Source organism: Salvelinus fontinalis, chromosome 10, assembly GCF_029448725.1.
Source record: "Salvelinus fontinalis isolate EN_2023a chromosome 10, ASM2944872v1, whole genome shotgun sequence".
Lineage (NCBI taxonomy): Eukaryota > Metazoa > Chordata > Actinopteri > Salmoniformes > Salmonidae > Salvelinus > Salvelinus fontinalis.
This window is the reverse complement of record NC_074674.1, coordinates 9620577-9641261: the sequence shown is the minus strand read 5'-3', so window position 1 is coordinate 9641261 and position 20685 is coordinate 9620577.

Genomic DNA, 20685 nt, shown 5'->3' with positions numbered 1-20685 from the left:
TCTGGGACTGGCGAGCTCCTCCAGTAGCACAGCCAATTCCCCAAGCATGTGTATTAAGGCGCTTAAAGAGCTTCCTTTGTTGCACTCTTCCACCAGTTTCTCCCTCCATCCATCCCTCCATCTCTCTCTCTCTCACGGCTTACATCCTCACTCTAAAGATATTAAATTCCCTGCCGCTTACGGAAAGAGGAAAAAAACTGGGGAAGTGAGATGAGAGGAGTGTGGAGTGGAGAGGGGGAGTGGTGGTGGAGCGAGGGAGGGAAGGAGGGAGGGAGGATGATGATAGAGAGGGTGAGGGAAGCAGAGTGCTTAGAAGTTGGGCTCCTAATGTTGCCTTTCAGTTTGGTCGCCTCTCTCTTCTCTCTCTCCCTCTCGCTCCCTTTCCCGGTTTGGGGGGGGGGGGGAGGGGTATATGGAACGGGGCACGTCGTGTGAGCGGCGCCGGGGTATAGGGGATGCAGTAAAGCGACTCTGATTTGTGCCCACAGCCATCAGCGTCAGTTGGGTAGGCTTGTCAGTCCGAAGGAGCATCAATTCGGCCGGTTCGGGAGTGCTGTCACTAACAGTAATAGATATCATTTCAAAATCAGGGCCTGCCATTGTGTCTGAGTGAGGGTCTGAGGCCCATCTTGGTCATGCATGGGTGGGTGGGCCTGGTCCACATGCCCATGCTGTGGTGACGGGGCTGAACTGCCAGGTCAAAGTACAATATTGGCTTTCCAGCCGAGTAGCTGTGTAAATGTGTGTATCCTCATGGAAATGAGTTGATATAGTGGTTGATATTGCGAGCTTGAGTGAATATATGTTGGAAATGACAAAACATTGCATCACTTGGATGGTAGTTTGTTTATATTTCCTTAAGAATAGGAGTTTAGTGAGTTCTAATGAACAACATTTGCATCTTAATTTAATGTAATAGATACAATATAATGTTTGTGAAAGTACTTAAGTCCTTATCACCACCAGTTTAGCTCCCGATAACATGCATGCTGCTCACGAAGACACCATAACACACCCACAATCACATTGCTCTCCTCCAACCTATCAGAGAAGAACTAGAGAGTTAATGGCCATTAACCACCCAGCCGGTGGTGTGAAGAATCTGACATCCCAAACGTCCCTCCACATTAACACCTCATGTTAACCCTCCCTCCAAGGGGTGTGTGTGTATGTGTGTGTGTGTGTGTGTGTGTGTGTGTGTGTGCGTGTGCGTGTGCGTGTGCGTGTGCATGTGCGTGTGCTTGTGTGTGTGTGTGTGCGTGTGTGTTTTTGTGTGTGTGTGTCCCTCCTGACCTACAGGCTAGAGTTCTGCCTATGGATGCAAAGGGACAGGTTTTGGGTAAGACCAACAGCACAGGTCAGGACTAGTACTGAGACCTTATTATCTACTGGGCTGTTTGGAATACTGTAACTCTGGTGGAGCTACCAATCACATATCCAATGTATTCTATACCACTGGTGACATGTCTGTTGTGGCGGTTTGCATTAAGGCCTTGATGAGATACTCTTTATAAGAAAGCACAGACATCAATGTCAATTATTGTTCAGCGGCTGCTGTTCTAATGTTGCTGCCTCGTGAAGCCTGTCTGCTGAAATAGGCCACTCACAGACAGAATGAAGAAAATGTCCACCATGACATGACCAATGCCTTGGTGAAGACCTCAACACTAAACAACAACAACAGCAACCATACATTACAACAAGGTCATACAGTATGCACTTGGACACAAGAGTGTCTCACAGTACCATAACAAGCTGTAGTAGTGAACCCTACAGACCACCGTTCTGCCCAGTCTCCCCCAAGAACCTCAGAGGGAATTCAGGTAGGTGATGCTGTCTAATTGAGGTTCAGTGTGACGTGTCAGGGAGGGATGGCACTGAGAGGCTGTAATTGCCCTGGTTCTGGAAAGACCCAGTGTAATTTCTGCTCCTCGTTGGAGAGGACGTTGTCTGCCGTGGTGGGGATGAAGGCGACAAATCCACGTGGTGATAATGACCTGCTACATGCCCCAGCTCTTTGACTTGCACACGTTGTATTATTATTCTCCCCCAGGAAGCAGGAATGTGTTGGCGTGTGTGTGTGCTGGGGGTGGGAGGGTATGTGTGTGCACCCGTGTGTATGTCTGTTTGTGTGCTGGTGCAGGTGTTTGGTGCTGTTATCACACTTGATTTCCATCAGACCACGTCTGGGGAGGTCTCAGTAAACAAACCCACTAAAAGGGATGTCATTGGGATTGTCCAACTTTACAACCACACATCTCAATATGGAATTTAAGACAGGCTTTCAAAATATCCCCCAGATATCTATTTTGCATCACATCCCAGGTCGTTATTGTAAATGAGAATGTGTTCTCAGCCTACTTGGTTAAATAGTAATAATCATGTAATAATCAGTGGTACATGACTTTCAGAGCTCACTAACTCTGATGCATCTCTCTATGGCAACGCCAGTATTAGGATACTCTAAAGCTGTTGTTATTGTGTACAGCCCTACAGCCCTGGTACCACAGGGGTCCTGGGGTTGTGTCACTTCATTAGGAGTAAAGGAGGGACGTTTTGCTCACTGACCCTAAACAAAGACTCCCAAAAGAGGTCTGGGGAGGAGAGAGGAGGGACAGAGGGACGAGAGATCGACAGTTGACGAAAGCGCTTGAGACGCACTGCCACTTCTCCTCTCCTCTCTCCTCCCTCCTTCCTCGCCTCCCTCTTCCTCTTGCATGCTCTCGTCAGCTAATTATCCAGAATTAGAATCTTCTTTCACACCACTGGTGTCAATCTGCCTTAGCTTGAGCCGTCGTTCCCCCCATGACTGGGTGCTAAACTCACGACAGCAGATGAGCTAGAAGCCAGCGGAGGTTAATTGCAAGTGAAAAGCTGGCAGGTCTGACATTGCAGAATAAAAAGAGAGTCCTCTTTGTGCGTTTGGAGAGAGAAATTGAGGCAGAGGGAGAGAGAGGTTTTGTTTGTGTGGTGCAAGCCGGTAGGTTGGAAATGTAAACAGGTGCCATGCTGCAGAGTGTGGGAGGGAGGGATCCGGTCTCTCTGGACCCTCACAAAAAAGTACTACTGAATTACTACTCATCACTACTACACAAGATCAACACAAAACCTACTGGTTTTACTACTTGATTGCTATTGAGTTGTGTAGTAAACTAGTAGTGATTTATGTAGTAATTTAAGTGGTAATGAGTAATAAATTGGGAAGTTTCACTACTGGTGAACACTACATATTTCCTCCTCAAGTCACTACATTATTCTTCCTTAATGACTACTGTGTAACTACTGAGTTTTTGGGTATCTACTACTTAAAACCTACACATACCTACACAATTCCTACATGTTCACTATTGAATTACCACACAATGCCTACACATTACTGTGAATGCCATCTGTGTGTGTAGTGTTGTGTCACTACGGATCACTACTGAATTGCTCCTGATCCTTATTCATTTCCTACATAAACCGTTTTGAATTACTATTGAAAACAGTTACTGCTGTTTGCCTCTTCAACATCACTGCTGACATCATCTTGATTCACTACTGTGTCACTACTAGACTAGTGCACATATTATTTCCTCAAGTTTCTAACTGTAGTTACACTATTAATAAAGGAAATAACAAGCGTATACAAACTTTACAGCATTTTACACTTTTTATTAAATTAGCCCGCCTCCAAATGTCTGTACTGAAAGATATATTACCACTACCGTGGTAATAAAGATATAGACATATATTTTTTTCCCAATTCGACACAATCACAATCGCTTTTTTGCCTTTTCATCTTTTTAAGCATCTTTTAGCACAGGCTTAACACCTAACAAACCTAACAAAAAAAAACACTTTGAACATAGGCCCAGTGATTATGCCTTGCATTGAGCCTGGGAAGAAAACACTTCAATTTGCTCAACTTGCCATTGGCTCAACCATTGACTCAACTTAACCCATGGCCATTGGCTCAACCATTGACTCAACTTAACCCATGGCCATTGGCTCAACCATTGACTCAACTTACCCCATGGCCATTGGCTCAACCATTGACTCAACTTACCCCAAGGCCATTGGCTCAACTCACACCAAGGCAAACAGTTTGACTATATTAGCCCACACAGCTGCAATGATGCACTTTCATGCTAGCTTTAGGACCTCATATTGAAGCTTATAGAGACTCCAACTGATGACTTTGGTTTAGATACAAGCATCATGAAACCTCTAACACAATACATTCATTTGACTTGGTGGTTTGTTGGACCTTGCTTACCACTTTCTCCATGAGGCTTCTTCCTTCACAGACTCCATGAAATGGTGACCTCTTCCTAAATATTTGGTGATATTAAACATTTTGTGTATGGTTTATTAGAAACAAGGGTGGCTCAACTTACCCATTTGGCTCAACTTGTTAGGTTAGATTACTTGTTGGTTATTACTGCATTGTCGGAACTAGAAGCACAAGCATTTCGCTACACTCGCATTAACATCTGCTAACCATGTGTATGTGACAAATACAATACAATTTGATTTGATTTGATTTGAACTTACCCCAGTCTCCCCTATGTAGTATGAATAATACATACAGTTTTTGTAAGTAGTAGGCAAGACAGATATCAGACACGGCCAATTACTATATACATGGCTAAACCAACAGGTTGCATTTCCCATATGTGACCGACCGCCTCGATTCGGTCTTATGTGGCAACATTTCAATTTTTCTTCTTTTTTTTATTTTTACATTGGATAAAAGTAGAGGCTCAGAGCTAGAAAATGGTATAACATACACTGCAGTTGAGGAACAATAGGAAAGTCATTCTGCTTTGAAAGTTGGTTAACATGTAACCCCACTTTTGAGAAAATGGCCCTTGAATGCTTTTTGGTATACCGCGACTTCTTTGTCTACACCCGTTCAGCATCGTTTCCACTGTCTTGAGCCTTAGTCCCACCCATCTCTTCATGTAACAATCTGTCCAAAGTGGAGTCTTTGTTTAGACATGTAGCTTGCTAGGTAGCTAGCTAGCTAGCTAAACAATGAACCGGCATAACCCCATCTCATACTACTACCAATACAAACATAGTCATAGCTGTAGTATGAATCTGCAGGTAGTTTAAGCTAACAAACTAGATTCAATGTTAACTAGCTAACATTAGGATGTAACTAACAAGGCAAATGGATTTCTGATTCAAATAACATTACTACACAGATTACACGTAATGTTAGCTAGCGAGACAGCAAGCTAATGTTTGCTAGCTTACTAACAGTATGCTTTAACTTGCAATAAAAATTACTTTCTGCCAAAATTAGGCACTTCTATCTGGAAAATGTAGCTAGACTCTTACCCATATACAACACTTCACGGCAGACTGGAACCATTTAACCCCGTTTTGTTTGTAGCTACGTCTTGTTTGGCCAGCTTTGTGTCAAGTCACTCCGCTTCACACTGAATGTGGCGTGTGCAGAAAGCAGCCCATCACTTTTTCCTTCTGATCTGTCAATAGCGCCTGCTAAATCCAGGGCATCAATATTGTTGAGAAAAGTAGCAAAACTTTTGTAGTTCTCGATGGCTGACATTATATCTTTCAAAAACGGTGTGGTAGAATGGACTGTCAACAGATACTGAACAGCTCACGTTATAGACAGAAGCCTGCTACATGGCAGACCAATCCAAACTCATCTCTCGGCATGTCCAGCGGCAGCCCATACAATATCTCGGCCAATCATGGCTAGTGGGAAGGTTCCTGACTTTTTCCATGGCTAAACAACTAGTCTCATAATTTAACAATTGTATTCGTATTTATGTATGGAATAAAAGTTTGTTATTAAGGCACATGAAAGTTCACATGTTCCAGAAGGCATTTCTGCCAATAAACACATTTTAATAGAAAAATAAATGTTTACGTTCAAATGCTGCTCCTGTGAAGTAGTGACGTGCGACATACGCCTAGTTTTCTGAAACGAGTCACATCTAAACCGAGAACTGCAGTAAAACAACGAAATAAGATGCCACCAGTTCCTGTATACTGAACAGTACAGACAGAGCTCAGTATTAACGTTGAGTAAAACATAACTGGTCAAAACATCATTCACTTTATGCACTATTCCTTTCAACAGGTTTGTCCTTGTTCATATTAGAATCTCTTTATGGACAAGGACCTGGTTCCAATATGTCATCAGTATCATTTGTAGAGCTATTTGGTCTGACAATGTGCAGCGGCCAGGCCTGTAGAGATGATGTCATCCATCACTCCACCACTCAGTGCCAGAGCTGCTGCTGCAACATTATAAACTCACAGGAAGGAAACAGAGCGCCTGCAAGATGAGCCTGGCCTATAATGAGGCATCTGTACTAGTCCTCTGCCCTGCCATGCCTTCACAATAGCCAGAACACACATAAATACATGCATGCATGCCCACATGCGCACACACACAAGTACGGGCATACACCAGCAAGGTCACCCGTGATACAAGTCAGTATTCAACGTCCATCCATGTCTGAGGATGTCGGGAGATTATTTGGAAACTGGCCACTTCGGGCAACAGTGAGTGCCGTTACCTTCAAGTAGGTTTTGGTTTGCTAGGGCGTTGTGGATGGGGTTGGTGGATGGGTGTAAGCGTCTCTGATTCCAAAGGTTGCAAGTTCGAATCCAACGATTCTAGAGATTTTTAAAAAAAATCTTAAACATTCAGAGTTAATGCCTAACCTTAACCCTAACCTTAAACATGTGGAGTTAATGCTTAAACATAACCTTAAATACTTCTAAATTTGATGTTTGAGAAACATGGATGAACGTCCAACTCTGGCTTGAGACTGAGAGCTAGTTGCATACACACACGCGGACAAACTCACACACGCACACACACAAACACAGAACCCCAAACAATAATCTCTGTCAGGGTCTCAGACAAAATAAGGGGGAAAAAATAATCTTAGTGATAAATAGGAAAATTCCTCCAGAGGGACGTTGAAGGGAACAAATAGCTTCTTTAATTTACCCAAGGGGATTTGCAATTAGTGCTGGAAACTTTCTTTGTACTACGAGGAGAAGGCCTCTCTCTGATGTGAAAGGCTGTATGGCTGCAGAGTATTGCTTTCTTCCGCTGGTCAGACAGAGAGGAAAAGGATATGATGCTGGTTTACTGTAATGTATTACAATTCAAGCTTCTGGGTGATGATCTCATTTCCCCCCCTGTTGCACGTCAACTGGTCCTTTAATGTGGCTAATTACGATCACGTACAGTAGGATTTTACCTTAATGTGATATTCTTTTGTGGTTCATTTTGTTTCTAGTATATATGTAAAGTGAATGCTCACTCAAAACGAAAGACAAAGTGAAATTGGTTAGGTTGGGAAAAGTTTGCAAGGATAGCAAAACTAGAAACAACCTCACATTATGCTAGCAACCTAACAAACATGTACATTGCCATCCATATGTTGCCCAGGCCAGAGCAGATATTTAGATACATGACCTTATACAGTAGTTGAGTGTTTATAACTAGAAAAGCATGCTGAAGACAGCTGACATCTGAGAGCAGATGAGCCAAACTTAATTGGATCTGAACACACTCAACAGACACTCTGCTAGATATCATAGGCCCTTCAAACGTAGTACCTGTGCACTATAATGAAACATATACAGTGAGTGTATATCCTATTCCCCACTCATCATCCCCTTCGGTTTGCCTTTGCAGTCTGAATAGAGTCTGGAGCCTCAGTGAGTGTAACTGGACTGGGCAGTACAGAGTAAATTGTAATGGGTGGGATGGTGATGGAGATAGTGATAGTAGTGGAGGTGGGGGTGTGGGGGGTGCATCATCCAGTTGAGTGGCCCACCCCCTCTGGATCTCTCTCCCTGCCCTTATCCTCCTCTTCTCTTCCACTAGGGCCTGGCTGGAGCCTGCCTCCTGCCTGGGATGCTGAAATGCTTTAATCAGCCCAGGATCCTTAATGAATGGAGGCTGAGAGTCTGCAGAGGAGAAGAGGAAGAAGGAAGGCAATTTCTGGAAATGATTACTGACTCATTTCCTTGTTTATCCTGCCTTTGAAAGGGAGAGACCCCCATGCCTCCCTCCTCCTCCCACTCCTAAGGTTGTTCAATCCGCACTACCGCCCCCTGCCCTGCACCCCAAATGCAGGCCTCTTGCCACTATACTCAAACCTCTCCCCTTCCCTCTCTAACTCTGTATCTCTCGCGCTCGTCCTCTCTTTCTTACTCTCTCTCGCTCTCTCTCTCTCTCCCTCTCTGTCTGCCTGCCACTTCTTTCTGTATCATTGTTGCCTCACTTGTAAACATTTGGCACACTAGATCAGACCCAACCTGCCTCTTTTCATGTCTGCTCCTGGCCTACTCTGGCCCTTGTTGGGCTCAAGTGGGGGAGCCGGCTTAGTACTGAAGTTAATGGCTGGAAATCTCCAACTAACCTCCCCAACAGCTGTCCCTCCAGCCTCTTTCTTTTCCTCTCCTTTCTTACAGTTTCCCCCTTGTAGTTTTGTTTTCCTCCCTTTCTCTCCGCCCCGACCAATCCCCCCCAGAAAAGGGAGGATGAAGGCAATGTGGGCCGCTTGTTGATAAAACAACCACTTCAGCAAATTTTTCAGAAATTGGCTTTTTCCACCGACAAGTGGCTCTTGGCCGGAAGAGAGGGAGGGAAAGAGGGGGCGCCGGGGAGCGAGTGTCTAAAGCTCTTTTTTTTCTCCTTTCACTGAAAAGAAGAATGGAGGAAAGCTGGCCGTTGGACATGTCTTTCATTTGCAATCCACCCTCAAAGGCGCTTGGAGCTTTGGGGTCCCTGACTAGTGCTCGGTAATGATGCCATTGGACCCTGGTCTGTAGAACCTCCCCTCAGCTCCCCTCAACTCCACTTAGGCCGGTCCGCCCATTAGGCAGGATTAGGTGGCCGCCAAGGGTGGCAGATTGACATGGGCGGCATTTTACGAGCTAAACTGACCAAGACACACCTCCAACAACAGATAACACTTCACATATTTCTGCCCCAAAACAATGACAATTCCTCTCACCCAGTGGCATATGGGCTATTAAGCTGAGTGCTGACGACAGTCCGTGAAAGCAGTGTCCCCTTTAACAGGGGCGCAAAATATTTAGCCTGACAATGCCCAGCGCGCCTCTCCAGGGTGCTATTGGAGAGACTCACCACCATGGCGCTTCACCAACGTTCCGTCAAATCCTAATCTAACATAAATCATGTTGCCTATAGCTTCCAGTAGAAAGAGGATGTGGCCATTTCTGTAGTCTACAGACTGGAGATCAAATGTATGACAATGTCATGAGACAGACATTTATTTTGTTGCATGTTTCTCCAATCAAATAGCCTATCCTAAATGGCGCCCAATCAAAAAGAAAGTGCTTCGATGTGAATATGACATGTTAACAAACACCACATCCTAAAAACAGGACAGATCAAAGTAAAATGGACAATATGGAATGGACAATCAGATTACTCACAACTGCTATCTGGGAGTTTCACCCCGTGGCCTAAATTGTAATGATCATCAGTGATTTCAAGTTTATATTCGTACATTTGTGACAAGCTGATCATCATCAGAAATAAAATCCTGATCATCATCCAAAATAAAATCCTGCATTAAACACATTGATTCTCATCGCAACTAGGCTATGCATAATGACTGATACAGTTGGGTAGCTGATACACAGAGCTTAAATAGTCACAAAATGATTAGTCACATGTGACTGCCTGTTTTACAAATGGTCCCACATGGATAGGCAATCATAAAAATATATTGTGGGCCGACACTGTAGGCTACACTTTTCTAGTTTTGCGGGGGCGAGACATTATTTTGTCTCGCCTATGTCGACAGAATGGCCAGGACCGGGCATGGCTCCACTCCACACAGCATCCTCTCTCTGCTATTCTCACTGGCACCTCCCTAAGCCCTCAGCTGGGAATATGCTACCCTATACTGGCTGGCTGGGGAAATGTGTTCTGAGTCCTAAAATGGCTGAGAGAAGGACCAGTTGGGTGGTAGATTGTATTGACTGACTATTGAACTGTGTCCTGCAGGGACGTAAGCTAGTTTGGGCATAGCAAAGTGTCTGTATACCTTTAAACAATGACATAAACTGATAATAGCAGGTCCCTCAATAATGTCCAATAATCTTCTATAGAGGAAAACATGACCTTTGAAGATGTTGGTGTTCATATTTCAAGAGTCCATGCTTTGATCAATGCTTGAACAAGGAGCCCATTAAATTCCATTATGTCTTTCATACACAACCATGTTTTTTTGGGCTGTGAGTACAGAGAGGTCTGGCAATGCTCCTTCCTACCCTAGACAGACAGCCCTCTGACACCCCTGTGCCCTGGAGATACTGGTGACAAACTTCCATCACACCTCATAACGCCCTCTGTGTGTCCACACAGCACTAATTTGGGCTGGCAAGTAAGCATTTAAGCTGGTCTTGGATTAAGGGGACACTCATGCACAAACCATACTATCATGTCGTCGTTTAGCTATTTATATAACTTTTTACCACATCAAAAAGATTGCTAGCCAAAACGGTCTTAGCCATTAGAAGTTGTCAAAGAGATGTATTGAGTTTACCCTGGGTGTTTGCTAGGCCCATTGAAATGTAGGTAAATCCATTTGAATTCAGTCACTTTTTGACAGCATCCCTTTTGATTTTAACAAAACTTTCCATACACGTTTGCCCATGGAACAAGTGGTCAGAAAGTGACTATTTAGACCTGACTGCCAAAACATTCAGGAGATAAAGGTGATCAATGTTGACCCATTTTGCATTCCCCACAATACCATGAGACATCCATGTCTTCATCACTGGAAAAGATAAACGGTTGAGTTTGATATAGTTTCAAAGCTTGCAAACAGTGTTGTCAAACTATTTATTATTTCTTAAACCTTTAACGTCAATTATCTAAAAATGCGTAACCTCATATTTGTTTCATATTCGCATATGTTGTAGTTTAGACCCCGTTTCACATCATCTGAGGTTTTTGTGTTGTGTCCGCCATCGGTTGAGACACAACATTCTCTTAAATAGAGGGTGGGCATCATTTCAGACATAGAAATGTAATTCATAGAATGGATCTATCCCTTCAGACCACTGCAGTTTATCTTATACACCATTGACATTTACATTTAATTGAATGTTTCTAATTACCACCACAAAGATGACCGCCGGTCCACCCACCTTCAAATGTCAACTGAAATGGTCATGTCTACTCTATTACCTATATTTCTATGATTTCAATACATTTCATATGGAGAATTTACAGTATAATTTAAAACAACAGATATTCCCATTCAAGTCAGTATTGTGTGTGTGTGTACCTCCAACCATTTTTGTGGTACCATTTGAAAGTTCAAATATCAATTTCATTCCCAATTTAGTACAAAAATATTAGATTATGTAAAATAAAGTCTAAACTACAACATATGCAGAGTTTATGCTTTTTTTAGATAACTGACTTTAAAGGTTAACAATTTTTTTAATTTTAAACATTTATTTCCAGAAATTCTAAAATTGTTTGACAACCCTATTTGTAAGCTTTTAAATTATATTTATCTCATCCAATTACAGTGGCAAGAAAAAGTATGGGAAAAAAGAGAGAAAAAAGTATGAACAGTTTTATTCCACAGAATAAAACTATTCCAAAACATGCATCCTGTTTGCAACAAGGCACTTTAGTAATAATGCAAAGAATGTGGCAAAGAAATTTGCTTTTTTTCCTGAATACAAAGCATTATATTTGGGGCAAATCCAACGCAACACATCACTGAGTACCACTCTTCATATTTTCAAGCATATTGGTGGCTGCATCATGTTATGGGAATGTTTGGGATCGGCAAGGACTAGGGAGTTTTCTAGGATAAAAATAAATGGAATACAGCTAGCAAATTCCTAGAGGAAAACCTGGTCTGCATGAAACAATATCTTAAGCTATTTACAAATTTCACTGAAGACTAATAAATAAAACATTTTAAACCTACCCATTACAGTCCCAATTTATCCTAAATGCCTTCTTACAAAAACTAGACAGGCTTTCCAACAGACACTGGGAGACAAATTCACATTTTAGCAGGACAATATCCTAAAACACAAGGCCAAATCTACACTGGAGTTGCTTACCAAGACCACATTGAATGTTTCTAAGTGGTCTGGTTACAGTTTTGGTTTAAATCGGCTTGAAAATCTATGGCAACACTTGAAAATGGCTGTCTAGCAATGATCAACAATCAACTTGACAGAGCTTGAAGATTTAAAAAAAGAATAATGGGCAAATAGTGTACAATCCAGGTGTGCAAAGCTCTGAGAAAAAACTCACAGCTGTAATCCCTGCCAAAGGTGCTTCTACAAAGTATTGACTCAAGTGGTGTGAAAACTTTTGTAAATGAGATATTTCTGTATTTATTTTTCAATACATTTGCAAACATTTCTAGAAACATGTTTTCACTTTGTCATAATGGGGCATTGTGTGTAGCTGGATAAGAAAAAAACGATTTAATACGTTTTGAATTCAGGCTGTAACACAACAAAATGTGGAAGAAGTCCAGGGGTATGAATATTTTCTGAAGGCACTGTATATGAAATAGCTGTGGAGCTGTGGATATTTTGAACACATGAATGAATTCCGACAATTCTCACGTTGTAGAATAATTTTAGCTTTACACACAACTGCCAGGATTTCTAACTACAGACAGTCACATTCCACAGCTACTGTAGGAACATACAAAAGGTGAAGATGGGATATTTACACACACTGCACAATCACTAAGGTTGATGCTAATAATTGCATTATAATGTTAGATTTCTGATCAATAGCTTACTGCTTCTACCCAGTGGTGTGGAAAGTACCCAACTGTCATACCTGAGTTAAAGTAAAGATACCTTCATAGAAAATGACTCAAGTAAAAGTAAAAGTCACCCAGTAAAAGTCTAAAAGTATTTGGTTTAAAATATAGTTAAGTATCAAAAGTAAAAGTAATTGCTAAAATTTACTTAATTTAGGGATAGGCGTCCCGCTAGCGGGAGGGCGTGCAATTCAAATAAACAATCATAAAAATTATGGATATTAAACATTTAGGTACATATAAGTGTCTTATATTGGCTGAAAGCTGAAATTCTTGTTAATCTAACTGCACTGTCTGATTTACAGTAGCTATCACAGTGAAAACATGCCATGCGATTGTTTAAGGACGGCGCCCCACATCAAAATATTTTCCCACCGGCACAGGTTTCATACATTCACAAATAACGATTAAGCATTCACTTACTTTTTGAAAATCTTCCTCTGATTTGTCATCCAAAGGGTCCCAGCTATAACATGTAGTGTCGTTTTGTTAGATAAAATCCTTCTTTATATCCCAAAAAGACTGTTTAGATGGCGCCATCGATTTGTGTAATCGACCCGTTCAACATGTAGAGAAAGGAATCCAAAAATCTACCCCTAAACTATGTTTCAACAAGTCAAAATAACTTTCTATTTACTCCTCAGATACCCTAAAATGTAATCAAACTAATTGTAATAATAATAATATTTCTTACGGAAAGAAGTATGTTCAATAGGAAACCGATTTTAGCAGGTGCGTCCTGTCTTCATGGCGCTCGCAAACACGAATTTCCAAAATTGTGTTCCTGTACTAAAACTGATATTTCTTATTCGTTTTTGAAGTTACACGCCTGAAACCTTGAACATAGACTGCTGACACCATGTGGAAGCCATAGGGAGCTAATTTTCAATATGACCTTTTACTTGCCTTTCTAAGAGGATGGTCTCTCTCTCAAAAAACAATTCCGTTTGGCTTTTCTTTGTATTTTCTCCTACCATATTTATTGAGTTATATTCTCCTACATTATTTTAACATTTCTACAAACTGCAAAGTGTTTTCTTTCCAATGGTACCAATTATATGCATATCCTGGCTTCAGGGCATCAGCAACAGGCAGTTTACTTTGGTCACTTCATTCAGGCGGAAATTGAGAAAAAAGGGGCCTAGCCCTAAAGAAGTATCAAAAGTAAAAGTATAAATAGTTTGAAATTCCTTATATTAAGCAAACCAGATCGCAACATTTTCTTGTTTTTTTTATTATGGAAAGCCAGGGGCACACTCCAAAATTCAGACTTCATTTACAAACGAAGCATGTGTGTTTAGTCCACCAGATTAGAGGCAGTAGGTATGACCAGGGATGTTCGGTTGATAAGTGCATGAATTTGACAATTTTTCATGTCCTGTTAAGTACTTTTGGGCTGGCCGACGACCCAATGAGGGTGCAGAATGCCAAGCAGATCCGGGACGAGAACTGAGGACCTGGGTCGGAAACCATGTCCACCGGAAGTCCATGGATCCGGAAGACGTGCTACACCATGAGCTGGGCCATCTCCTTGGCTGAAGGTAGCTTGGTGAGAGGGATGAAATGGGTGGCTTTGGAAAACGGCCCACCACTGTAAGGATAACGGTGTTGCCATCAGACGGGGGAAGACAAGTGACGAAGTCCAGGGATATATGTGACCAGGGACGGTGAGGGACAGTAAGTGGTTTAAGGAGGCCAGCCAGAGCTTGCCAAGGAGTCTTATTCTGTGCACAGATAGTGCAGGCAGCGACGGACGCAAAGATGTCAGGGACCATGATGGGCTCCCAAAAGCGTTGTCAGTCAAAGGCCAGAATATCCGGTTATCTGGGTCCCCTCCCGGAGTTTGGCTGGGAACGCTGCACCTCACTGACGTGGTTCTCTATTCGCCAGATGAGTGCCGCCGCCATACATGAGGTAGGAAGAATGTTCTCGGGGTCCGAGGTTGTAGCTGCGGGGCTATAGCGGCGTGAAAGCGCATCCGGCTTTATATTTTTGGACCCCGGGCAGTAGGAGAGGGAGAAGTTGAACCGGGTGAAAAGCAGGGCCCACCGAGCTTGCGTGGAATTGAGATGCTTGGCGGTGCGGAGATATTCCAGGTTCTTATGATCTGTTCATACAATGAAAGGATCTTCCACCCCCTCACCGCGAGAAGCTCACGGTTCCCCACATTGTAATTCCGCTCTGTGGCATTAAGACAATGAGAGAAGAAGACGCAGGGATGCAGCTTAAGGTCCAGGGTAGAACGCTGGGACAGGACAGCCCCCACTCCGACATCCGAAGCGTCGGCCTACACCACGAACTGACGGGACGGGTCAGGATCGACTAATATGGGAGCTGTGGTGAAGCGGTGCTTGAGGTCCAGGAAAACCCGGTCAGCAGCTGGGGACCACGTGAACGGAACATTGGGAGAGGTGAGTGGAGGACCTGTCGGATGTGGAGCATGTGTTCTTGGGCTGAGCGGGAGAAAATGAGGATGTCGTAAAACACGAACTGGTTCAACATGTCGTGGAGGACGTCGTTAACCAGGGCCTGGAACACAGCTGGAGCATTGGTCAGACCAAATGCCATAACGAGATATTCGTAGTGTCCGCTGGCTGTGTTGAAGGCTGTCTTCCACTCGTCCCCTTCCCATATCGGCACCAAATGGTAGGCGTTCTGCAGTTCCAACTTGGAAAAAATGGTGGCCCCCTGGAACGACTCGAAGGCTGAGGCAATGAGTGGTAGTGGGTAGCGGTTCTTAACCATGATGTCCTCGATGTAGGTCTCCATAGCCTTGGTCTCCAGACCCGACAGTGAATACAGTCGTCCCCGGGGTGGTGTGGTTCCCAGGAGAAGATCATTCCCACAGTCATAGTGTTGATGCAGAGGAGGCAAAGTGACCCGGGTCTTACTGAAAACCTCCCGGAGGTCCTGGTACTCCGCGGAAGGTACGAGGCTACTTCCGGGCCCACAGGAAGACGTCCCGGGGCAGGCTGCGCCGACTTCAGGAAATGGGCATGGCAGAATGGGCCCCAGCCCATGATAGCACCAGCACACCAGTCGATTAGTGGATTGTGTCACTGGAGCCAAGAGAATACAAATACCACACAAACCTGAGGAGACATAATAAGCATGAATTGTGTAGCCTCTCTGTGGTTCTCTGAGACTCGCAGGTTGACGGGGAGTGGTATTGTGGGTGACCCTGCCTATAGAGTGCCTGTCCAGCACTCTAACGTCCATGGGAATAGAGAGGTGCTGAGTGGGGATGCCCAGCTTTGACACCAGGGCAGTGTCTATAAAACTCTCATCGTGCCTTACTGAAAACCTCCCAGATGGTCTAGGCAATGAGCGAGTCGAGATCCGTCGGCAGTTCCTGGGCAGCGAGCTCGTCCTTAACTTCCTCCGATAATCCATGCAGGAACGTGCCGAACAGGGATTCCGGGTTCCAGGCACTCTCGGCAGCCAATGGGCGGAAACAGTCTGCCACACTGCGGAAGTCTTGCCTCTGTCCCGGACAACGGAAAATCGAAAACCTTCTTCACCTCATTCACAAACTCCTCCAGACTGAAGCACACTGTTGTTCCCACACTGCTGTAACCCAGGCGAGAGCCCGCCCGGATATCAGCGCAATGAGGTACGCCTTCTTCAAGTGGTCCGAGGGGAAGGAGGGGGCAGCAGCTAGAAGATGGGGGAACACTGAGAGAGAAACGCTCGACAGGTTCCTGACTCTCCAGCGGAGCGTTCCGGGGAAGGTAAACTTGGTTCTTGGGAAGCCGGGGTGGCCGGCAGAGACGCGCTGCTGACAGCCGGGTTACTGAGGGGCTGGGAGGTTACCGTCGTGGTAGGCTGCCTAACAGACAGCCCGCGGAATTGCTCCAGCAATGTAGGCGCATTCATGGCGTTCTGCCAAAGGTCTGGAAACTTTCCATAAGACCACAAAGCAACTCCTCGTGCCTCCCAATGGTGGCTCCTTGGGAGGAGACGGCATTGCGGAGCTGGTCTGAGTCTGCTGGGTCCGTCATGGCCAGTTCATACTATCACGGCTCAGGATAAGACCCAGATGCAGACAGTTCGAATAATGTATGTGTATTTATAAAACAGGGGGTAAAGGACAGGTCAAGGGCAGGCAGAAGTCGGTAGACCAGGGCAGAGTCTGTAAGGTACAGAACGGCAGGTAGGCTCAGGGTCAGGGCAGGCAGAATGATCAAAACCGGGATAACTAGAAAACAGGGGCTCAAGAAAACAGGAGTATGAAAAACACGCTGGAAGGCTGGACGAGACAAGTCGAACTGGCAACAGACAAACAGAGAACACAGGTATAACTGCACAGGGGATAATGGTGAAGATCGGCGACACCTGGAGGGGGGTGGAGACAAGCACAAAGACAGGTGAAACAGATCAGGGTGTGACAAAGTAATACTTAAAAATATTTTTACTTCAGTACTTTACACCAGTGCATATACGTACAGTATCAACTATAAAAGCAGCAAGTATCAATTTGATACAACCCACTTAGAATTATAATTGCAAATTGTTAGAAGTTAAACTTGTCAGTGAGTTACAGAGAGCTCAAACTTTGGACACTGATATTGAACTGACAAAATCAAACCAAGCCCCGACGTAAAGAGCCCTCTAGCTGAGTCAGATTGATTCACACATAACAGGACACTAGACCCTTTTGTGTCAAGATTGGCCCCAGAACACAGCACCACTTCCACCCTGTGTTCCACCTCTGCTCTGCTTGAAGGGCTTGACAAAGTAGAACCCTCCTTCTCAACTCCTCTATATAACACTGTCCTACAGCTTCACTGCACTGCAAAGCCCTGTCCAGTCAGTCCAGTATAGTCTATAGCCACTCCTCTTGACCTGAATCATCACAGCTTACTATGAATCAGCACTAGCTTCTTGCTCCGTGTATGCTTCCACAGAATCCTCTTCCATTGCCCTGAATTTCTGAGGCGTTACTATATTGAGGCCCAGAATCACGTGAGAGGAGTAGCTGAGGAGGACATAGAAAGAAAAAAAGGCAATCCCAGGCCGTAGACAATGAGTTGTGGCAGGTTAGGGGCCTTTCTCTGCCGGTGAGGAAGTGTTTGCGTTTTATTGGTTTCATGTGACACGACAAGCTCTTTTTAAGACATTGTAGACGCAGTGGTAAAAAAGCAGTCTGCCCTCCCCAGCATTAACTGCCCTTGTGATCTTGCGCATATTTATAGGTGCTGTCTTGTGTCACATGGCTTCCATTTCTTCACTTGCTGGGACTCCCTGTGGCTGTTTTTACAAGCAGAGGAATGAAGGGGTCAAGGGATCTGCTATCAGACTCTGGCTTGGAGAGAGGATGGTCTATAGGGGGAGATGGGAGATAAGAGGTGGGCCTTGTTTCAGGACTGGTTCACCCAATTTGAGTTCCAGTGTGAGAAGCCAGATTCTCATAGATCCATTGTTTCAAGAAATGTGAAAGAAAGAATGTTCCTTAACAGTCTTTGTTTGTGACGTTATGAGCTATTTTATTTTGTGGACTTCATCTCTCACATTTTGCCATGCAGATGTAAGTGGTGATGGTCAGGTACAGTACAAAGAAACTATAATCACAGCACAACGTCCATGCACTGTCATCATCACTGCTCAAAATCCAGGCTGTATCTGTGATGATGGCACTAGTACTGCGTAATGCCACAGATATGCATATCTTAACTTTGACTTTCTCATCTGTAGGTGCCATGGGCTACTTTGATTACTGCTCTGTCTGACAATGTTACAGTAATCAGTATAATCTTCCAGTATGAAGGGCAATAAATGTGCAATTCAACCCTCAGTGTCATGCGCTCAGCTAACATCCTCAAAACATCACAGCCCAGGTTTACATAATGTGCCGAGCAGAATAAATATCAGCCCGGGCAGAGAAGCACAAGTTTGAACTTCACTCAACTTTCCAGAGCTTTCCCTGTTATTTAACACTATAAATGTTTCCCTTTACTGTGGTAATTGTGATCGAATCAATGCAATATTAGCCTCATTCAATGCAACATACCGAAACAAAACTAACTATGCAAGAGATTTTGTAGTGGGCAGAATGCATCGGAGTAGGATTATATTGCATTGACAGGCAGGACTCAGGCCCGTACACAGACTAGTGTGCCATAACCAATCAGAGCTGCAGTAGGCCTATATGCACATAGACCATTGCTATACATGATCTGTGCCAATTCACTTTGAACTGGACTGTTTTCACATTATGAGCGGTCATGAGCAGATCACTTGTTTTGAGATCAAAGCGAGAACTACGTGTATCAATGTGTGCACATTTGTTCATATCCTTTGCTGGTTAGTGAGTTATTAGCCCAGTTCTAGATCATTTGTAGACAGCAATGGTTGAGTGATTGTTCCCTACAAGACATCTTTGAAAAGTGAGTCAGGTAAAGAGCTTTTTTTGTCTTAAAAGGACAGTGTTGTATTTTGAGACGGGCTTGAATAAGCTGAGTAGCCAATAGGCAGAGGGTAGCATAATGTGCCTAATTATCTTTAGTAATGGTTTGGGAATAATAATGCATTTCATTTTGTAAAGTGGTTTCTTAAATCAAACAACACAACAACATTTGCAGTCACCTCCTTGTCTGAAAGACAAGTGGATTAACAGGTGAATGTCAAGCCCTGCATGTTTTTTTCAAAATTGTCATGGAATGTAGGCCTACATTGTACACCACACATTGGCTGCTACTGTAGGATGAATGATAGAACAGCTATTTCCATATTAAAATGTTCTGGGATTCATTGTCTCCATTGTTTTTTATGGTAGGTCACTCTGGTAGGCCTACATTTTGATCAAATAGCCACAGAAGCCTACTTGACCACTGTTAAAACTAACTTAAATTGGGTACAGCCTCAGTGTTCACAGTAAACGAGCGTCGGATGTTGCACAGAATTTTCACAACGTTCAAGTTTGTACTCAGTGACGTAAAAAAAATGTGTATGTTGGGAACATAGTTCATGAGTATCCTTTCAGCGGCTAGCATGGAAGTGTTTTCAAATCAACCACACCCCCTTTGAATCAGCTGTTGTTTTCTCAAAGGAGAAAAGCATGCACACATTTAAAATTATACTCTACTTATCCTTTTACCCATAAAATGTATTGAACAACCAGCTACATTTAAAAAAATCACTTTACACATTTATTTTGGGATTCCACCTCTTAAACGTTATTTGCCTGAAGATATGCGATTGGAGAAGGAGTCACACTTCATTTGTTTCACGTTTTTCTCTCCTCGCCTACGCTCCTCGATTACCTTAGACCTTTTTCAAAGTGGCGAGGAGAGGACTGAGGAGAGGAGGCGAGCAAAACCAATTGAGATTTTCCCACTGTCGGCTGAGAACCAAAGGGCTGTGGCTGCCATTCTGATTGAGAATCACATCCTGTAACGGAGATACTGAGAAAGATGATTTCGGGGCCATAGATTCATCTGATGTAAAGGGTTCCCTCTTAGCGTTGATCCTGTCCTAGTGTTCTTGTCACTAACTGTGTGTCTGAGAGAAAGGAGGAGGGCACAGGCAGGAATGTGAGAGGCCCAGGCAGGCATGGCACTGCATGACAGGGAGCGAAAAGGCCCTCTCTCTCTCTGCCGGCCTGCCAAGGACTGCTCTGTCTCTCCTTCTTTCCCTGTGGCGCGGCACCCAAGGTTTTAGTGGGCACTAAAAATACACTGTTAAACACAGTTTTAAAAGTTCCTAAAAGCATTTTTCCTCTCTGGGGTTGGCACTTTTAACTGTGATCGGGTTTCACATGCAAGATGAGTGCACCTGGGGAGAGGAATGAAAGAGGCCGGGGAAAGCTCCCACACATCGTGGGCTCCTTGTAAAAACGGAGAGGGAAAAT